Source organism: Periplaneta americana, chromosome 13 (assembly GCF_040183065.1).
Source record: "Periplaneta americana isolate PAMFEO1 chromosome 13, P.americana_PAMFEO1_priV1, whole genome shotgun sequence".
Classification (NCBI taxonomy): domain Eukaryota; kingdom Metazoa; phylum Arthropoda; class Insecta; order Blattodea; family Blattidae; genus Periplaneta; species Periplaneta americana.
Genome location: NC_091129.1, coordinates 138,595,511 through 138,616,812, shown reverse-complemented (window position 1 = coordinate 138,616,812; position 21,302 = coordinate 138,595,511). Strand labels below are relative to the sequence as shown.

The following is a 21,302-nucleotide window of genomic DNA, read 5'->3' as shown; positions in this document are numbered from 1 at the left end:
TGTCCAGTAACATAATTTAATTATGAGAGAGAGAAAAAAAATTAATGTAAAATATGAGATACAATATTTATTTATGGTTGTACCTAATTATATCTGATTTGTAAAGTGAATTCTTCACGTTTATTTAATTGTTACTTGGAATTTACCGTTAATTTTTGTCAGCTTTAATCATTACATCTAATTGTTTAGAACTGAAACATTTTCCTCATGTATATAGCCCTGCCTCTTTCAATTAGGATTACTGGATTCTGTAGAGTATCTGACATAAGATAAAGTGGTTTAATACATTCGTAGTTGTATTTTATTAACTGCTAGTTTTAAGTTTAGGTTTCTAATAAAGACTGAGTTAAAATACTGTCCAATTATCAACATTATCACAAAAGCACTCTTCCTTTACATTCATCGTCATCATCGGTAGCACTTCAGCCCGGGTCGAGCCTCGGCTTCTTTCAGGATTCTTCGCCATTTGTCCCTATCTCTGGCTACAATCCACCAATTCTTCACTCCAAGCCTTTGAACATCTTTTCTATGCAGTCCTCCCATCGAAGCTAAGGTCGTCCTGCTCTCCTCCTTTCCTCGACTTTGTACTCCAATACTCTTCTGGGTATCTCGTTCCCTTCCATCCTCCTTATATGCCCTGCCCATCTTAGTCTTGAAATCCTGATCGATTGTATAATGTCAGGGGATTTGTAGAGTTCATATAACTCATTGTTATACCTTAGACTGCATCCATTACCATCATTAATAGGACCAACCATTCTACGTAATATCTTTCTTTCAAATATATAAAGTCATTGTATATCAGTTTTCTATCATAGCCCAAGTTTCGGAGGCATACATAAGAGTTGGCTTAATTAATGTTTTATGCTCGACCATGCCGAAATGTAGTAATTATACACCTGGTAGCAGCCCTTTAATGGACCTCATTAAAGTACACATATTCATTAAAGTTCAGGTGTTCCACCAATCAGAAAACACCATTGTAGCAATATGAAAGCGCAAGTTCGATTATTCTCGGCGGATATGCAATCGAAAGACAACTAGCGAAACGTCACGCAGGCTGGAAATCCAATACTGTCGCAGAAGGTTATGTTCTGTTACTATAATAATTAGCGTTAATTGTAAATAATATTTAAATAAATTCAATTTGTCATCTCGTTTTTCAATGTCTAAATCAATTTCAAGGTTATATCAAGATTAATGTTTATTTTACTCTCTAGATTATATCAAGGTCAATGACATTTGTTTCTCGGAAAAAAATCAATACATTCGCGTCTGCGCACATCTCACAATTTACGAGATATTGCACAAGGTCAGTTCCGCTCCCCAGTCAGATAAGAATAACATGAATACTTATGAATAATTTCAAGTTCGCTTGCGCTCGTTTCATAAACATACTCGCGTCTTAATTATTATCATTATAGGCTCGTTGCATAATGTACTATTATAGATTCTTCATTTAGTTCCACGAGAGAGCAATTTAGATTTAAGTTGTTTTTTAAACCAAAATAACTTCTATTGGCTATTTGGATTCTTCTCTTAATTTCTTCTGTGATGTCACTGTTATTGTTTACTAATGATCCAAGGTAGATAAAGCTTTGTACTAATAATGTCTGTCTCAGATTCTCCATGTTCTCCATGTTTACCATATTTACCACTTACTATCATATATTTAGTTTTATCTTAATTCATTTTGAGACCCAATGATTCTGCTGGATTTTCTATGGCCCTAAACATCCGTTTAATTTCTCTCTCTGATCTGGCTAAAATATCTATATCATCAGCAAAGGCTAATAGCTGTATAGATTTATAAAAAATATGCCCACGAGCTTGGATATCAGCATCTCGAACAACTTTCTCCGGGGCAAGATTAAACAATAGACACGCTAAGGAGTCTCCTTGCCTAAGTCCATTCTTGGTCTCCAGGGGTTCGTTCAGTGATATCGTTCTGAATTTTGATATGACACTGACTATTCTTCATTGTAGCTTTAACTAAATTAATAAGTTTATGTGGGATTTTAAATTCCCCCATTGCTTCATAGACACCTGTTCTATTGATGGTGTCATAGGCTGTACTAAACTCAATAAATAGATAATGGTTCTCAATATTATCTTCAGTAGTTTTCTCTAATATCTGCCTTAAAATAAATATTTGGTTCCTTTGCATTCAGAGTTGCTAAAAATGCTGAACTTTTAAATTCAAAATGATGAAAGTTTAATTAAGTTATTTCAAAATATTAAAACAAATCATATTTTCTTAACTGTATCATTTATTTCGATAGATCAGCTGTTTGTAACAATAAATAAAACAATACCGTACGTATTGTGTAATATTTCGTAATGTTCACCTTACGCTGTATGACATCTGATCTCTTCCTGATGAGGTACCGGTACGACGTATTTGTAATACCTAACAATACTCATGACAAAATGTTGTTGTTGTTTTCTAATGCCAGGCGTTTGACAATAAAGTCATTTGACCTCTTGCACTCCATTATTTTTCAAAGATATTATCATGGCCAGCCACTGAAGCACAGATTTTGAGGTGTTCTGAATCCATTTCTTGGTTTGAGTTGCACAATGGGCAGTTAGGGGACTGATATATTCCAATTCTATGCAGGTGTTTGGCCAAACAATCATGGCTTGTTGCCAATATAAATGCAGCTACAGACGATTTTCGTGGTAAATCGGGAATTAACTGTGGATTATGATGCAGAGAGTTCCATTTTTTCATGACAAAATATTATATTACAGAGTTTTAACATAAGTGTTTTGAGAAGGAATACACAAATTTGGGGACCGTCAAAAATGCCTGCTGGTATCTTAGTGGCTTCAGTTTTCTGAGAGAACCTTAAAAAAAAAAAAACCATAGCCTTTAGTTAGAGTCTTTACAAGTTGATTCGTGAGGCCCAATTTAATTTGTAAGAGGACATCAGCAGACGAAACCAAGAGTTCATTACACTTTTTTCCCGGCCATTTTTTCTGGTTCAGGACTTCGATCTAACCCTATTGTTTCCAACACAAAGGGAACAGGAAAGTCCATGTCTTTCATCACACAGCATGCAGTAATTTCGCGCTTACCCCGTAAACGTTAACATTTCGCAGAAACAACATAACTGTGCATGTTTTTTATTACAATACTCATAAACAAACATGTTCTATACAACATCCGTAATTGATTTCCCACTTTTATGCTTAAATACGCGTCTCTGATGATTTCCAACCTACAGATGAACTTGAAGCCTTAAAACAGTTTTAAGACTTTACACAACCCAAGTTAATGATCATGTAAGAGATCTGGAATTAGCACCTGGAATTTCTGTTACATTGTTGGTACAGGAACAAAAGGGGTTACAATGCTTATTCTGTATGGAACGTTTGTGACTAACATTTCTTATTAGATTTTATGCTCGACCATGCCGAAATGTAGTAATTATACACCTGGTAGCAGTCCTTTAATGCATGTCATTAAAGTACACCTATTCATTAAAGTTCAGGTTTTCGATTATTATCGGATATGCAATCGAAAGACGAGGGAAACGTCACGGAGGCTGGAAATCCAATACTGTCGCAGAAGGTTATGTTCTGATACTATAATAATTAGCGTTAATTGTAAATAATATTCAAATAAATTCAATTTGTCATCTCGGTTTTCAATTCTAAATCAATTTCCAGGTTATACATTCTCTGCATTACATCAAGGTCAATGACATTATTGTTCCTCGGAAAAAATCAATACTTTCGCGTCTGCGCACATCTCACACTTTCGAGCTACGAACAAGGTCACTTCCGATCTTCTGTCAGATACAAATAAAATGAATATTTCTGAATAATTTAAAGTTAGAAATATGGTCGAGCATAAAAAGTCGTATGAAACTTGCCTATAATGGTAATTAAGACGCTCATATGAAAATTATGAAACTCGCTTGCGCTCGTTTCATAAACAAACATACTTGCGTCTTAATTACTATCATTATAGGCTCGTTGTATAATGTAGGCCTACTATTTCAGTGTATAGCAAAATGCATCAAGATTAATTACTCGTATATATGAATGGTAAAACACTTTCACACGCACATCGAAAACTTAATGAAATTTGAAACAACAAATAAAGACTATCGCAGTCAGATTATATAATGAACTTTTTCGTGAGAATTATCCAGAACTACTTGAAGGAAAAAAATCCACTCTCTATTTAAGAATAAAATGAACCGGCTTTCAAATAATAAACGCAAGAAGTGCTGCCGATAGGTCAATAAACCCTTGACTACGACAAAAAGAGACCATACAACTTGGTGATATAGATAAACAGCTTCCTATTACGTAAGTTCCACGTGTACTGATAATGCAAGGCAGTGGGTTCATGGCAAATTGAAGTCATCGGCGTTTGGTATTCAATGGTGTGGCATGATTATAATACAGCCATTCCAGGCAAACTAGAATTCCAATGAAAAAGTATTTTTTCAGAAATATTTGTTTATTATTAGTGTAAGACATAGGTAAGACTCTAAATTTAAATATTCTGTTTATTTTCAAAAGAAAAATATTTTGTGCGAGATCGTGCGTATTTGCTTGGTTTCCGCACAAAACCAATCCGCGGAAAGTCTAAAATTCCACATTCAGTATTCCCAACCTAACACACATAATAATTTCCCTCTTCTTACCGCTTAAGTGACATATTGATTTTACTGCTTTAAGCTTTTAACATATTATTTTTAGAGACGTTCAATATAGTAATAATTATAAAATGGAAACTTACCACTGCAATTTCACCTAAATTGCACTGTTAATTATTATTTTTAAATATTTGCAAAAATTAAGTAAACTCTACAACTCCACTAAAGTTACTGCATTCGTGATGCAAGTAACATTAAGGAAGCCGTGAAAAATCAACAAGATTCCAGACTCATCATAGACTGGGGAGAGGGGGGAAGACAGACGTATATCACGGCCTGCTGGAGTATAGTAAACGCAGAAAACATTTTAAAGCAACAATGTTGAAGATAGATATTTTTGTTTTGCAAATTTGCCGTCATTGAACAGAAACCAAGATGGAGATTTCATTGCAACTAATTAGAAATTCCTCTTTCAGGTATGTCATGAACGATCTTCGCACAAAATAATGTACGATACACGAGCGGTATGTTTTCTTTCAATTCTCGGAAATTAAAAAAGCTCAACTACGTTTCGATTTTTCAAACCTTTCCTAGAACATGAAAACTTCAACATACCGCTCTTGTAACGCATATTACTATTTCAAGCTTTATGGGCATTAAATCTAAGTGGTCTGGCTAGATAATGAGTACTTTTTGTTTCCCTAAAGTTTGGAGCACTTACTCATGGAGAGATCACAGTATGCTGTGGAGAGATCAGCTGTTAATGTATGTTTTTCAAGGAGCTATTGTTGAAGAAATATTGTTGAAGAAATACTGTTAATTCCAGAGTTCCAGGATCAAGGAACTTTTTTTCTGTATATATTCTTTCTGCAATTTATTTTAAGTAGATTGAGTTAATAACGATTAGCAATCTTACAGTTCAAGTGAATATTTTGACTTAGAAATGTCATAGTTGTTTTGAAACTGGAAAAATGAAAAATCTGTAACATCCGTGACAAAATGTATGTAACAACCGTGACATGGAAGAAACAGTTATAAAATATTTATCGATTATGTTTTTGTTAACTAACTGGATGCCATGAGATTTGCATAGCTTTCACATGGACACCATGAGAATGAATCTCTTTTTGTTTGAGGCAGACACCTGTGTTTTACACTTTTTGTTAGTTCACAAATCTTGTAACATCCTGACGGAACCTTTTCTTTATTTTCTGCAATAATAATAATAAATTTTATTCAAAAAACTTAGTAAAAATGTAACATCCGTCATAACTGCAGTGGCTAAATAATGGAACAGTGAAAGACATTTCATACTCTTTTTAACGCGTATTGATAAACTTATACTCTGTAATCACAGCTGGTATGTTTAATGCTATGAATATTTGGTATGAACATTATAGCAACGCTGCAGGAATTACAACAAAGAATAAACGTCCTATAAGATATGCTCCTAATTTCGACTCTGCGATTCACCCAACTCCTTATACAGCGCAAATGCCCATTCCGTCCGACCTCAAAATCTTCAACGTGAAAGCAAAGTAAGGTACAGCATGGAAGATGGTTCACCACGTGGTATTCGTGCGGTTTATTTTCTAAAAGAAATGTTATATAGGCCTACAAGTAAATATAGACAGTTCTCGCCAGGCTTAGATGGCCTCAGTCACACCACTTCCCAGACTTGTGCCTGATCCAAAACATAATAAATCATTCGGTGTGTGTCTGTTAATTCTACAGCGGTCACTTTTTTCAAATAGAGCAGTTAGTAGTTGTCTCTCGCAAGCATTTTATCAATCACATCACATTACTGCGTAGATAATTGTAGAAACGTCGTATTTAAAATTCCAGAGTCTCTATTACACGGCCACCTGCATAAATATGTACACATTTGTTGCAAGATGTCACTTTTTCAAATAGAGCAGTTAGTAGTTGTAGAAGATGCTGCTTTTTCTATTAAAAGCTTCCTTTGCCATTGCTATTCTCCTTTTGACTTTCTGGTAGCAGCTTCTGTTATTACTACTTATAGTACACTCCAAGTACAGGGACATCATTTTATTTTTACTAACATTTTCAATATTAACTTGCCTATACCTCTGGATCAACTCCGTTTGCTACCCCGTTCCACGACTGAACTTCGATGATACTGGCGTAATATACAAACAAATCAATTTACTAGATATAGGAGTGATGAAAGAGTGATGGAACGGAGAAAAATTCTCTCCGGCGCCGGGATTTGAACCCGGGTTTTCAGCTCTACGTGCTCATGCTTTATCCACTAAGCCACGCCGGATACAATCCCGACGCCGTTTAGAATCGTCTCAGATTAAGCTCCATCTCTTGGGTTCCCTCTGGTGGCCGCCCTCTGCACTACGTCATAGATGTCTATGAACGCAGGACCGAAGTCCATACATGTGTTGAGGTGCACTCAGATGAGTGACTGATTGGCCGGGATCCGACGGTATGGGCGCCGTCTTAAATCACAAAGTGATTTATTACGCATATCATATTTATTTTGATGTACCGAAGTACATATGATATTTCCATGCAGATATTCTGCGTCATCACATGATGAAAGAGTGATGGAACGGAGAAAAATTCTCTCCGGCGCCGGGATATAGGAGGGTAGAAAAGTAGTTCATCAATTTACGTAAAGTAGGAAATATTGCGCTTTTGAGTTTGATAATTTTCATTAGGTTTTTGTTTAATCAAAATACAGTACAGTATTAACAATAAATGATTTTACTCACGAACTGAGCTGTCCATGTGGACGTATTCATTATGTAGTGTATATTATACTGTCTACAGCACATTAGCGTACAATATACAGAATGAAGTTCAATTGAAAAATAATCATAATATGGATATTTAAACACATTTTTTTTTAAATGGTGGCTGTTCATTTCGATACAGGCTTCAGTTCTATTGTGCATATTATCGCACTATAGACTATTGTACCTAATCCCAATTACTAGTTTCGTTCTTCGTACTAGTAAATCATGTTGAAATAATTCCGTACCTACTCTATAAAAGGATACTTTAGGTACTGTAGATTCAATCTTCACTTCTGCCCGATCCGAAAAGATAAAATTACTCAGACATACTATCTACTCTCCGTCCAAGTGGTTATGTCGTAGGGTCGTAGAAAGGGAGGAAATCACGTAACAGTTAATTACTTAACAAGGCCCTTTTATTCAAGTTATTTTAAACAGTTGTATAATATTACGTAGACATCCAATTCTTAACAGAAATTAATATTCTGAGAAAGGAGCTAAGACAGCCCAGCCACTAACTGGCGAATAAAAGCTGGTGGGGGAAACCGGGATACGACGTAAGCAAATGGACGACAGTATCTGTGCGAAAATGATTCAATATTGAAAGCTCTTTCGTCACTGGAAAACGCGAACATATTTTTGGAACGTACTGTACGGTAAGGCTACTACGACTGTATATGCAGTCTTGGATCTGTGTGGAAGACTGTTGAACTTCATTAGTAGAAGGGGTGGGAGTGAAGTACATTCAAAACTCAGGTACAATAAAAATTGAAGTAAAAATAAAATGATGTCCCTGTAATTGAAACTTGTCCGCTAGTTCTACTGCCTCATTTACCTTCTTTATTTTTCTTTCTATGGCAATAGTCTTATTTGTATTTATCTTCATCCCATACTGCTCACAGCTGTCATTTAGCTCCAGTAGCATGTCCCTTAGTATCATCTCTTCTGCTAACAACGCCATATCAGGAAATCTTATGTATTTTATTTTTTTTAGTTATTTAACGACGCTGTATCAACTACTAGGTTATTTAGCGTCCATGGGACTGGTGATAGCGAGATGGTATTCGGCGAGATGAGGCCGAGGATTCGCCATTCATTACCTGACATTCGCCTTACGGTTGGGGAAAACCTCCGAAAAAAAAAACCAATCAGATAATCAGCCCAAGCGTAAATCGAACCCGCGCCCGAACGCAATTCCTGATCGGTAGGCAAGCGCCTTAGCCGACTGAGCTACGCCGGTGACTCATTTTATGTTTCTTCTCTCTACTAACACTTCTTCTATGTCCCAAAAACAGTTCTCGATTAAATCCTCCAAGTAGACGTTGAACAGGGTAAGTGATAAAGGGAATCCTTGCCGTACTTCTTTCCCTATTCCACTTCCTTCTGACATTTCTTCTCTTATCCTGACTTTGACTCGTTTCATATAAAAACTACTGAATAGCTTCCTCTCTTTCACATAAGTTTATTCCAATCTGTTCTCTCAAAAGCCTTTTCCAGGTCCACAAATACTATATGTATACAATTCTTCATTTCTCTCTGTATATGTTTCTCCTATTGTTCGCAGTAGTCCAATTACATCTCATTCGTTTTCCTTTCCTGAAGTAAAATTTCTCTTCTTCAAACTCTGCTTCCATTTCAGTATTCGCAGACTACATTCTTAATTCAGAAATAAATACCCAATTTTTCAGGGATGATTGGTGATGATTAGGCTTCGTTGAATTGCCACACGCAGCATGCAATCAGGTTGCCGATGTACGGTAGTATAGAAGAGGTGTGGGTCCTCCCGGTCTCGTAGTATAAGCAGTTCATGTTAAGAGATGTGACCGATCCAAATAGATAGAGCAGCTACAGCTAATGTATACCTATGTAAGCACTTGTTTTTGAATTACTGTGGTTGGAATAGTCAAAGCTTAACATCTGTTCCGTGCAGACAAGAATTCAATCAAACATACTACAATGAGAGTGTTGCTGTTCCAAACGATTGCCCCTGGAATACCCTAACCCTCGCAGTCAGTACAACTCTCAGAAGCCCTTAATATAGTGTATAAAGTATCACAAACCGTTATCCAAAATAACAATTCACTAATTTCAGAAAAAGTGAAATGTAAGTAATTCTGCCTATTCACAACTTCGTATTATAAATGATGTACTATCAGGTCACGACAAGATTTCTGAAGTTGGTGTACTAAAAAGTAGTGACTTTCCGTTCTTCAAATATGCACCTATTACATCGTGTGATGTTGAACGTACATTTTCCCAATATAAAAACTGTTTAAGTGACCTCGGAAGAAGTTCACTTTGTAGTCGCTCAAAATGTACGTAACTCTTTACTTCAATGCACATATTCAAGGATGATGCGAGTATATTACATTAAATTTTAAGAGTTAATATATGTCACTACAAAATAAATGTTTAGACATTTCCTACTTCAATGATCATTCATTATATTTCTTGAATGCAGGATACAGGTTTTATTGTAACCGCAGTATACTGCTCAGTGTTTACATCAGAGGCATACTCAATCCGTTGCACGTTCCCTTCTCATACAGTCTATACCGCATGCGTAGTAAACCTTACGATTCTCGTGGCAATTCCACGAAGTCTAGTGATGATTTTAAGTACGGGAACATAGGATTCTTAACACGTAATTTCGGCACTGTGCAATGTCAAATTGCCGTCTATTCGCCTACAGGTTAGGCAGCCGGCGGAGCAATTTGAGGTCTACTTTAATTTGTTTACTTACACTGGTATCTATGTCACCTTTCGAAGACGTGGTGCTCTACAGTCTCTACCGGGTTAAGTAATATCGAATTTGTCGTCAAGTACCTCCAAAAATTAGTAATCGGGAACACCACGTTCCTATTCTTGAACTTTAAAGGCAGGAAACGTGGTGTCCCCAATGGCAAAGTTATCGTCTGTCTATGCTCAACCTAACAAAATTGGTACTTATAGGTATTTCTGAAACACCCTATATATCGTGTAACTAAAGATTGAGTCTTTAAAAAGTTCGTTTTAAATTAAATATGTTTGAAAATGAAAAAAGTAACCACAAAAATAAAGTACAGGGACATCATTTTATTTCTACTTCAATTTTTATTGTACCTGAGTTTTTTAATGTACTTCACTCCCACCCTTTCTACTAATGAAATTCAACCGTTCTCCACACAGATCCAAGACCGCATATACAGTCATAGTAGCCTTAAGGTCTTAGTAAACAGTACGTTCCAAAAATATGTTCGCATTTTCCAGTGACGAAAGAGCTTTGAATATTGAATCATTTTCGCACAGGTACTGTCGTCCATTTGTCTACGTCGTATCCCGGTTTCCCCCACCAGCTTTTATTCGCCAGCTGTGGCTGGGCTGTCTTAGCTCTTTTCTGAGAACATTAATTTCTGTTAGGAATTGGACGTCTACGTAATATTATACAACTGTTTAAAATAACTTAAATAAAAGGGCCTCGTTAAGTAATTAACTGTCACGTGATTTCCTCCCTTTCTATGACTCTATGACATAACCACTTGGACAGACAGTAGATAGTAATTTTATCTTTTCGGATCGGACAGAAGTGAAGATTGAATTTACAGTACTCTTTTATAGAGTAGGTACAGAATTATTTCAACATGAGTTACTAGTACGAAGGACGAAACTGGTAATTGGGATTAGGTACAATAGTTTATAGTGCGATAATATGCACATTAGAACTGAAGCCTGTATCGAAATGAACGGCCACCATTTTCAAAAAAGTGTTTAAATATCCTTATTATGATTATTTTTAAATTTAACTTCATTCTCTATAGTGTACGCTAATGTGCTGTAGACAGTATAATATACACTGCATAATGAATACGTCCACATGAACAGCTCAGTTCGTGACTAAAAACACTCATCGTTAATACTGTACTGTATTTTGATTAAACAAAAACCTAATGAAAATGATCAAACTCAAAATCGCGATATTTCCTAGTTTACGTAAATGGATGAACTACTTTTTTCCCTCCTATACCTAGTATAGTGATTTGTTTGTATTTTACGCCAGTATCATCGAACTCCAGTTGTGGAAGGGGTAGCAAACGGCGTTGATCCAAAGGAATAGCCAGGTTAATATTAAAAATGTTAGTAAAAATAAAATGATGACCCTGTATAATATAAATCTTTTCTCATACAGTTCAGTTTTGTGAATATTTTGTAAAGCATCTTATTAATTCAGGCGTATTCTTGAAGGGAACAGATGTTGGGAACAAAGGCAGAACTCATTTTGATTTGTACTACGAGTTTCACAGCTTTTATCTACTTATACTTACAAAATGGCCTTCTTCTACTTTGGGACCAAGCAACGTCCAAATACGACTCTATGAATCTTTGAAATCTTATTCATGATAATAAGTAAGTTATAATGTACGAATCATTAGGTTATGAATTAAACATGCCTGTTATAATATCTGTAGCTATCTGTTGAATTTTTGTGTGCCAATTTGTAAAATAAAAGATAAACTTATTTTGGTGTGTTTTCTTACGTATTAATAATAACCATTATTCAAACTACTGTATGTTCAATATTTTAACTGGCTTAAGTTGTGATGAAGGATGGGTACAGCGGAGAAAAATTCTCTCCGGCACCGGGACTAGAACCCGGTTTTCAGCTCTACGTGCTGACGCTCTATCCACTAAGTCACACCGGATTCCAGTTCCGATGCCGGATTGAATCCTCTCAGTTTAAGTTCCACCTCTCAGTTTCCCTTTTGGTTCCAACCCTCATGTCACAGATGTGTAACAGTGGCACAATGTCCAACACACTATGTGCAGAGGTGCACTCATTACGAGTGACTAAGTGGCCGGGATCCGACGGAATGAGCGCCATAGTCTCCGCATATAATCCACATATCTTAATGTCGTCTACCATCTTCTGCCCCGAACTCTTCTCCCGTTCACCATTCCTTCCAGTGCATATTTCAGTAGGCAGTTTCTTCTCAGCCAGTGATCCAACCAATTCCTTTTTCTCTTTCTGATCAGTTTCAGCATCATTCTTTCTTCACCCACTCTTTCCAACACAACTTAATTTCTTATTCTGTCTTTTCATTTCACACGCTCCATTTTTCTCCATATCCATATTTCAAATGCCTCTATTCGTTTCTCTTCACTTCGTCGTAATGTCCATGTTTCTGCCCCATACAATGCCACACTCCACACAAAGCACTTCACTAGTCTTTTCCTTAGTTCCTTTTCCAGGGTTTCGCAGAAATGCTCCTTTTTCTGTTAAAAGCTTCCTTGGTCATTGCTATCCTCCTTTCGACTTGCTGGCTGCAGCTCATGTTACTGCTTATAGTAGGCCTACACACCAAGTATTTGAAGCTTGTACGCTAGTTCTACTGCATCATTTAGAATTCGCACGTTTACCTTCTTTTTTTTCTTCCGATAATCATGGTGTTCGCCTTATTTGTATTTATCTTCATCCCATACTGCTCACAGCTGTCATTTAGCTCCAGTAGCATATCCCTTAGTATCATCTCCTCTTCTGTTAACAACGCCATATCATCAGCAAATCTTACATTAGTGGTATAGGGTAGTTTATCTTCCCTTCACCGTAGTGTACAGTAGCATTCATTTTGCATTCTTAGTCGAAGTCGATATATCGAAAATATTAAACAATAAAAAAACCATACCCTTAATGATAAAAAATGAAAATAAATTAAATACAAAACAATAAAATAAACAATCCTCTGTCACTTTTATGGCTAAGTTTTATTTCTGACCAGTAATTTTATTTTCCACAATATATATATATTATAAATTTCGAGGGGCAAGATATGCTTTAAAAATAGTAGACAGTCTACTCGAAAGGAGTTCTGAGGATAGATGAAACTGGTAAATTTATCTGCTAAAAATGAAGTATCTAGCCTAATAGTTTAATATTCCGATATAAAAGCTACTCGGGGTTTTGTTACAAACTGGCCGAATGGAATGATATTATACCTGTATTGTACACTACGCTTTCCTTTGTTTTATTTCTCAAAACAGCGTTCAAATGTTGACAATAATTTTTAATGGGTTTCATTATGTAAAGTGCATTATAAAGTTTATGGACCAGTATATTTACGAGAAGCTATTCTATACGAAAAAATAACAGAGATGTTCGAAAAATGCAAAAACAAATGGATTAAGTTAAAAAAATGTAAATTAAGTAAAATAGTTTAATTTGTGACTAATCCGGCGGGAACAAAATCTGATACAAAAAGCTTTTTCAGGTTGGTGAATAATGATTGAGTTGATGAGAAAACTCGTCGGACCTGACAATCCAAGTTTTATTATAATTTGTCTTCAAACAAATATCAGCTGCACTTATTTCTTTAATGTGAGTACATGTTCTAGATTTACATATTGTAAAGTAGGTTACCAACGGATAAGTTTTATTGTAACGAATTGACAGTGCTGCAGCAGATATCACAGAACAGAATGGGTTGTTTGCAGCTACTAGAAAACTAGTCCAGGCAAATACCTTACTATAATAATACCGGACAGCTGTATACTAGCAGCATTGGCGTAAGTGCGAAAAATCGCGGACCTGACATCTAGCGCAGAGGGATGGAATTACGTCCACATATACAAATATTAACATAGCGAGATTCGGACTATTGTTTAAAACGTGAGTTACTAATGTGGAATTATATATGAAACACTTAAGAAATGTTGAATAATATTTAATGTAAAGTTATTATCTTATATCAAAGCTCCATATTATGAGAAATACTGCATACTTCATATTACTTTCCGTAATTAATTGTTACATATTTTTTCTTTGGTTTACCGAGACAAACTGATATTAGGAATGAATTTACAGTACTGTCATGGTACTGTCAGCGAATAGGGATTATAAAGAATGGACACTTCGCGTCGGTACCTTTGATGTAGCCGGACTGATTTCAATGACCTTCAAGCTAGCTAGAGCGTGAGATTCTGCTTTCTCCCTAGAGTTGGAGCTGACATCACACCAGCTAGCAGTCGACACAGCGGAAATATAACACATATAATTAATACATCTAGGTACGTTATGTACCCAAATAAAATAAATTGGATCCATAAAATAATAAATTCGTCATTAATTGTAATGTCTAGACTCTAGAGTTCCTTTATAATGAGAGTTGAGACGTTGATCTCAACAACAATTGAAATATGTAATGATTTGATAGCACTGAAAATGGAAAAACGAAGCTCTTATGAGAAGTAAAACCATATCCCTATACTATATTATATATAAATATTAATCGAATTTGATATATAATTTTATAATGTATTATATTATTTTATAATATAATTTATTATATCTGAAATATAACAAATTATTATTACAACTAGTTTGTTACTGAGAAATAAGGAAAAGCTGTTAACTTGAATTTATTTGAAGCAAAGCGTTACTGGGTTATGCAATAAGGTAGGTGATGTTTGGATCCCATGTCTCAACTTTATTCTTAATTATTATCTTTGCATATGCTCGATTACACTAACCTCTAGCACTTGAAAGTGGAACTAAACGCCGCCACACAGAGAAACAAAATACAGGAAAATTCGCTCAGTGTCCATTCTTTATAATCCCTATTCGCTGGTACTGTTTTATATACGCATTGCTGACAACTGCAAAGATAAAATTGATAGTAATCTGATGCTTGTAATAATTAGTAAAGGCATGTGGACAACAATAAAACTTAATTTGATAAAGCCTTAAAATCAAATACATTTTAACTTCTATTTATTTATTAGGTCTAAATGAAAAAAAAAAACTAATCTGTATTTTTCTATCAACACAAAGACGAAGGAATTGGGCCTACTAAAGAATGTTGTTGACTTAACGTTTTATGAACAGTCGGAAATCGAAAGTACGATTTGGAGCAACCTTCCCAACAACGCAGAAGCACATTCGATGACAGGCCGAAGTTTAAGATCTGAGTTACGGCGGAGATCGTTTAATAATTGGTGTCGTCTTCCACAAAAAGGCAAAGGAGTGGTAACTTACAGTGAAGATCCAAAAAACAACTCTTGGATTAGTAATAGAAGAGGGATATCATCCTCAGAGTGGACCAATGCCATAAAGATGTCCACAAACATTGCAGCAGTACGATCGGTGCCAGGTCGTTCCTTTCAAGATCAAAAGTGTCGTCATCCAGGATGCAGCGAAGTAGAAACCTTGGGCATGTTTTGGGTTATTGCCCTAAAGGAGAACTACTGAGGAACAATCGCCACCATAAAGTGAGAAGCTCCATCGCAACCACTCTTCGGAAGGCAAAGTGGGAGGTTTACGAAGAAGTGCACTGCTTGGCTGAGAATGGGTCAACGAGAAGAGCAGACATTATAGCCATCGATCGCCGGAATCAAAGAAGCCTCATTCTTGACCGCACTGTCCGTTTCGAGAAGGATGATCAACAAGCCAACAACGTTAACAATGAAAAGAAGTCTATTTACAACCCATCTATTCCTCACTTCAGTGAGAGATACAAAATGAATATTAATACATGGGAAGTGAAAGGACTTCTTTTTCGCGTTAGGGGAACTTCATTTAAGTTAACCAAAACCATTCTCCTTTCTCTTAAATTTTCTAATGAGGACATTAACAAAATTTGTCTAATGGTATTGAGAGATTCATTATCCATTTTACACAATCACTTGTATAATAGTATGTAATTTTTTTTTCACATCATCTCATTACTCTTCAATGTATTTTCATCTCATGTTTCTCCGAACTCAAATTGTACTTTATTTTTTAATTTATTATTGTTCCGTATTCTCTCCGCAATCATATTGTATTTTTCATTTAACCTCTGCTTTGTATTCTGGATCCTAGTGGTCAGCCGTAGATTTCGGCCAGATGTCCCAAATTGTGGAATTTGTTGCAATTGTCACAATTATAAACAGCGCATATACACCCTGACATTTTAACACTAGTACTAATTCATAAAACTATTAACAAATTAACTAGCCCAGCAACAATATACATTGCAGTTGACGTCGACGACCTTCTTCATTTGTGGTATTATTATTGTTCCGGCTTCATGTAAGCCTTGACAATTCTTCTTTTCCAGAATATTATAGTCAATTCATCATGCACAGCAACTCAAATATAAGTGACTGCTGTACTATTTTACATTAAAATATGTTTTGGAGTCCTGTGTTTGTGGTACATTGCAGCATTATAATTTCCAAGATTTGAAATATATTTGTTTTCATTTTCCTTGACAGTATGGTAAAAGGTTTTCGAAACTATTTTGATATATTCAGGTATAGTTGATTTACAGCTTGTTTCGCGAGTAACTCCATCCCGGCAGGTAGGTAGCAGCACCATCGTCGTTCGCACGTAAAACTGCTAGCTGCCCGGTATTATTATAATAAGGTATTTGGTCCAGGCATGCTTGCATACTAGAGGAGACCAATTTGAGCATTTGCTCCATTAAAGAGTAGTCCTACTGAATATCGAATAAATCTATTGAAAAGAATTATAATATAAATATTGTGAATTTATATGACCTGCTCTCTGTAAAACGGTAATAAATACACTATTATGACACTGTACTTCTGTGCTTTTAACAACACCCTTAATCAGCTCTTCGCCGGTTGACCTTATTTTTTTAACCACTCCGTATTGTGAAACAGATATAAATGTGGTGTGTCGTCCTGGGTGGCGCAGTCGGTATAGTGCTGGCCTTCTGTGCCCGAGGTTACGGATTCGATCCCGGCCCAGGTCGATGGCATTTAAGTGTGCTTAAATTCGACAGGCTCATATCATTAGATTTACTGGCATGTAAAAGAACTCCTGCGAGAGAAAATTCCGGCAGACCGGCGACGCTGATATAACTTCGGCAGTTGCAAGAGTCGTTAAATAAAACAATTTTAACGTTTTTAAATGCGGCGTGGATATGACAACTCTACATTATTAACCAATGTTTAAACACAGTAATACATGTCAAACTTCTCCCACACAGAGACTGTAAATTAAGGTAGCTAATATCAAGATGGAAACGGCACCATCACATATGCTACCAGACCATGGAGCCCATCTGGAAACCAGAATACCAGAGGCGCCCGTGGAAGTGAAATCAAATAAGTTTCCTCAAGTATTGGCAGCGTTAACGGGTAAGTGAAAGTATTACAATACAAACTTTGAAGTTCACACCTCCTACGAATTGAGGAGTTAGGCTACGTGAAGTTAGAAACCACAGTAGGTTCCGACATGTTTACTTTGATCAGTTGATATTCCGAAAAATATATTAATGTAGTATGAAGAAAAGCATTTATCGCTAATATTATGAGAACGAAATCTATTTTACATATTCTCTCTATGCAGTTTACCTAATGGGGTTTGAAATATCTCGTGCTCTAAAGCCTTTAATAGGACAGAATTTCTCAAAAGAGTAATGATTAAAATAGCTTAAATAACTTGTCCATAAGAAATTTTTGATTTTGAAAAACTACGAATTTCTCGACCAAGTATCGAGAGAAAAATTTAGAAAATTCCTGATTATATTCAAGAGGAAGGTTAATAAAAGAAACAGGAAAAATCGTATATTATTCACTGGCTCTTGATGATAGCAACGACATACAGCAAAGCTTGAGATTTTTATCCGCGGGATTGATCAATATGTTAGTACAGGAACCACCACTGGTTGCAGTTTTCATGCCAAGCACCTTTTCTCCGTCCCCTTACTTCACAGGCTGTCTGTCGCATTTAATCACAGCAGTTCGAAGTAGTGATGGGCGAAGTTGTTCTTTTCCCGGAACAGTTCCGACGGTTCCGGTTCCGAAAAAATACTATGTTCCAAATAACAGTTCCGAAATAACAGTCACCAGTGGTGATGAGTCGGAGTCGTTGAGTCGTTCAAACGAACGGTACAGTACCCTCCCTCTTCACCATAGACAAATGCAGCTCACACTGGAGCACTCATAGGCATGACATAGTACACATTCTTATCTATAGATGGCACTGCAATGCACATTCGAATCGATTTTGGAAAATTGCTGTGCATGCGGACAGAACTCAAAAGCTTAATGTTAGTAATTACACAGCTGTTGACTACAAGGACAGAATACAACACTTTGTTTTCGTACATAAAGTTATAAAGACATGGTAGCCAACTAAAAAAATAACATAACATTTAAAACATATGGTATGTAATTTCTGTTCTCTCTCTTACATAATAAAAAAAAATCATTAATTTTTATTTTTACTTTTCTTAATGCACAGTTATAATAATAATAATAATAATAATAATAATAATAATAATAATAATAATAATAATAATAATAATAATAATAATAATAATAATAATAAATATTACAATTTCATAAATAAAAAAGATATATATTGGCAGTACAGAAACCTGGAAACCCCGCAGTGGGTTAGTAAAATGTTGGAATCGCATCTTTACCAAAGTGTAATTTAAACTTCGCATTAAACATCGCTCTCCAAATCAGTACTTATATGGGTAGTTTCCAACAAATAATGCTACAACATTTTTGTCGTTCTTTGATAACAGAGAAGATAGCACAAAAACTTGTGCTTGTCAGACTTAACCTCAACAAACGACATACAGACATTGTAACTAAACCACTCATTACCATTTACGACTTTAACCTTTGTATAGAATCAGCTGATCAATGAATTAATAATAGTATGCGTACTTTATGACTTTGTAGAATGTTTATAAAACAGAATTAGTCAACTAATGGTGAAATAAACCATAACGCGGGAATGAATATTACAGATTATTAAATACTTTCTATAACATTACAGATGATTGGCCAGTCTTACAAATGTTGATATTAAAGTTCGCGCCACCGCAAGGATTTCAATTTCCTTGCGCCCCCCTCCAACCACGTGAGAGTTTCAAATACCAACTTCATCCAACGAAGTTCCAAGTACAACATAAAGAACACCGAGAACAGTGTAACTGCTGCTGTCGTTGGTTCATCGGAACAAGCTCCGACGTTCCGACTGTTATCTCGGAGTCGGAACATACCTTGTGCAAAGCGGTACTGCGAGCCCGCAACAGCTGGGCAAGTGAGCAGCTCGGAGTCGGAACACTGTTATTTCGGAACAGGAGGTCCCGACCTACTGTTCATTTTTGCAACAGTTCCGAGGGAGTCGGAACATACCTTGTGCCACGCGGTACTGCGAGCTCGCAACAGCTGGGCAAGTGAGCAGCTCGGAGTCGGAACACTGTTATTTCGGAACAGGAGGTTCCGACCTACTGTTCATTTTTGCAACAGTTCCGAGACCGGAACAGTTCCAAAATAACTGTTGTGTTATTTTTTACCCATCTCTAGTTCGAAGGTCATCGCTGAGCTAGACGGATCGTCCCCTCCTTTTCGCAGTCTTGGACATGTAGGCCTACTCACTGCTTACTCTGACTTCTGTTAAATGTGACCAAACTGGGCTCTAGTTATAATCTTTCCTTATAGTTAAATTTAGCGACAGACTAAGGGTCGTATTCATAGTCATCACTTATAAAATGAGGAAACAAGTAATGAGCGTTTCCTTAGCACTCATTTTAGATCGTACTGCAGAGACGCTACTCTTTCATATGCACTGAGCATTCCCTTGACATCGAAAGAAATATGGCAACATGGCTAGACGTAAGCGCTTTCGTACATTCAATTGTTTTCCAGCGTCTCCAAATTGTTAAATCGGCATTATTATCGTACACAAATACAGAAGTGAATACTATAGAGCTAAAAATTATACAAAATGTCGAGAAAGCATTTTACAGAAGAAGAAAGAAGTGAGCTAAGAGAACTAGTTATGAACAAAGCTCGGAACTTGGGGACTTGTGTCTTTGCACGTGGCTAAGCGACCGGACTTCAATGTCAACAAACTCCCGCTTCCAGCACAGAGGTACTGTCAAGTCTGCTATAAAAGTGGTTCCCGGCTGGAACAACATAATGATAATATTATGGTAGGTTGAAACAAGTAATTTTATAGCATATATATAAACAAACATTCAAAATATATCAAATTTACAGTTCTGCTCTCTATATTTTATTACAGCGTATGACTACATACATTCGAATATTTTTCGAACCCATACCTTCTTCGTCTGTTAGTTAAACATGATTTGAAACGAAAGAAACTTATTTCCACGTCACATGAAGTGACGGGAGCAAAATTAATTTTTTTATTTTATTTATTTTAACTAGCTACCTACTGAATACAAATTACATTTATAAAACCAAAATGTTTCTAGCCACTACAGTAAGAGCCAGGCTCGTGTACGGTGTGGTCTTAGTCAATAATATAACATAAAATTTACAAGGACAGTTTACTAAATACAGTAAGTAACTTAATTCAAACCAATAAATACAACACAAGAGCAAGAATAAAGAAGAAAGAGAAAAAGGGAGAAACATACACATTTAATATAAATTGACAATTCGACAGAAGCCAGTGATATTCAATAAAAACAAGAATATAGTAGACAGAAATAAAAGGTAAAAAAAAAATATATTTGTTAATATTATATTATATCGTGGATAATTTTACAAATTTATTTTTTAAAAGCTTCAATTAAAAAAAAAATTCAAATTTGGAAAATGGTTTGTAATTGTATTATGAAGTCTTAGGCCGAAATAAAGTATTGAATGTTTTCACTGTCACTGTTTCCTGTTCGATTTTCAGTAGTTGCTAGCTGATCTCGTATCTGAGAAAGATAAGTATCCTAAATTTGTCTCGAAAATAGTTTTCAATTTCTATGTCACTACTAGGGAAGGTTCCACCACGACTTGATCCATGGCTATGGACAAATTTTCCACCGATTTAAGGGACTGCAATGTATTTCAGTGAATGCCTGTTTCCAATCTCTAGTTTGTGTTTGACACAAGTTACAAAATATAAACTCTCCATTCGAAGAAAATAATGAATCTCCTCAGAATTCCTCCACGA

The 21,302-nt window shown here is 35.9% G+C and overlaps 1 protein-coding gene across 1 annotated transcript in view; it reads left to right on the top strand.

Annotated features, from left to right (window-relative positions):
• LOC138711656 (uncharacterized) overlaps positions 1 to 21,302 on the top strand; it is a 63,728-nt gene that overhangs the window by 18,654 nt on the left and 23,772 nt on the right. The window lies entirely within an intron of this gene.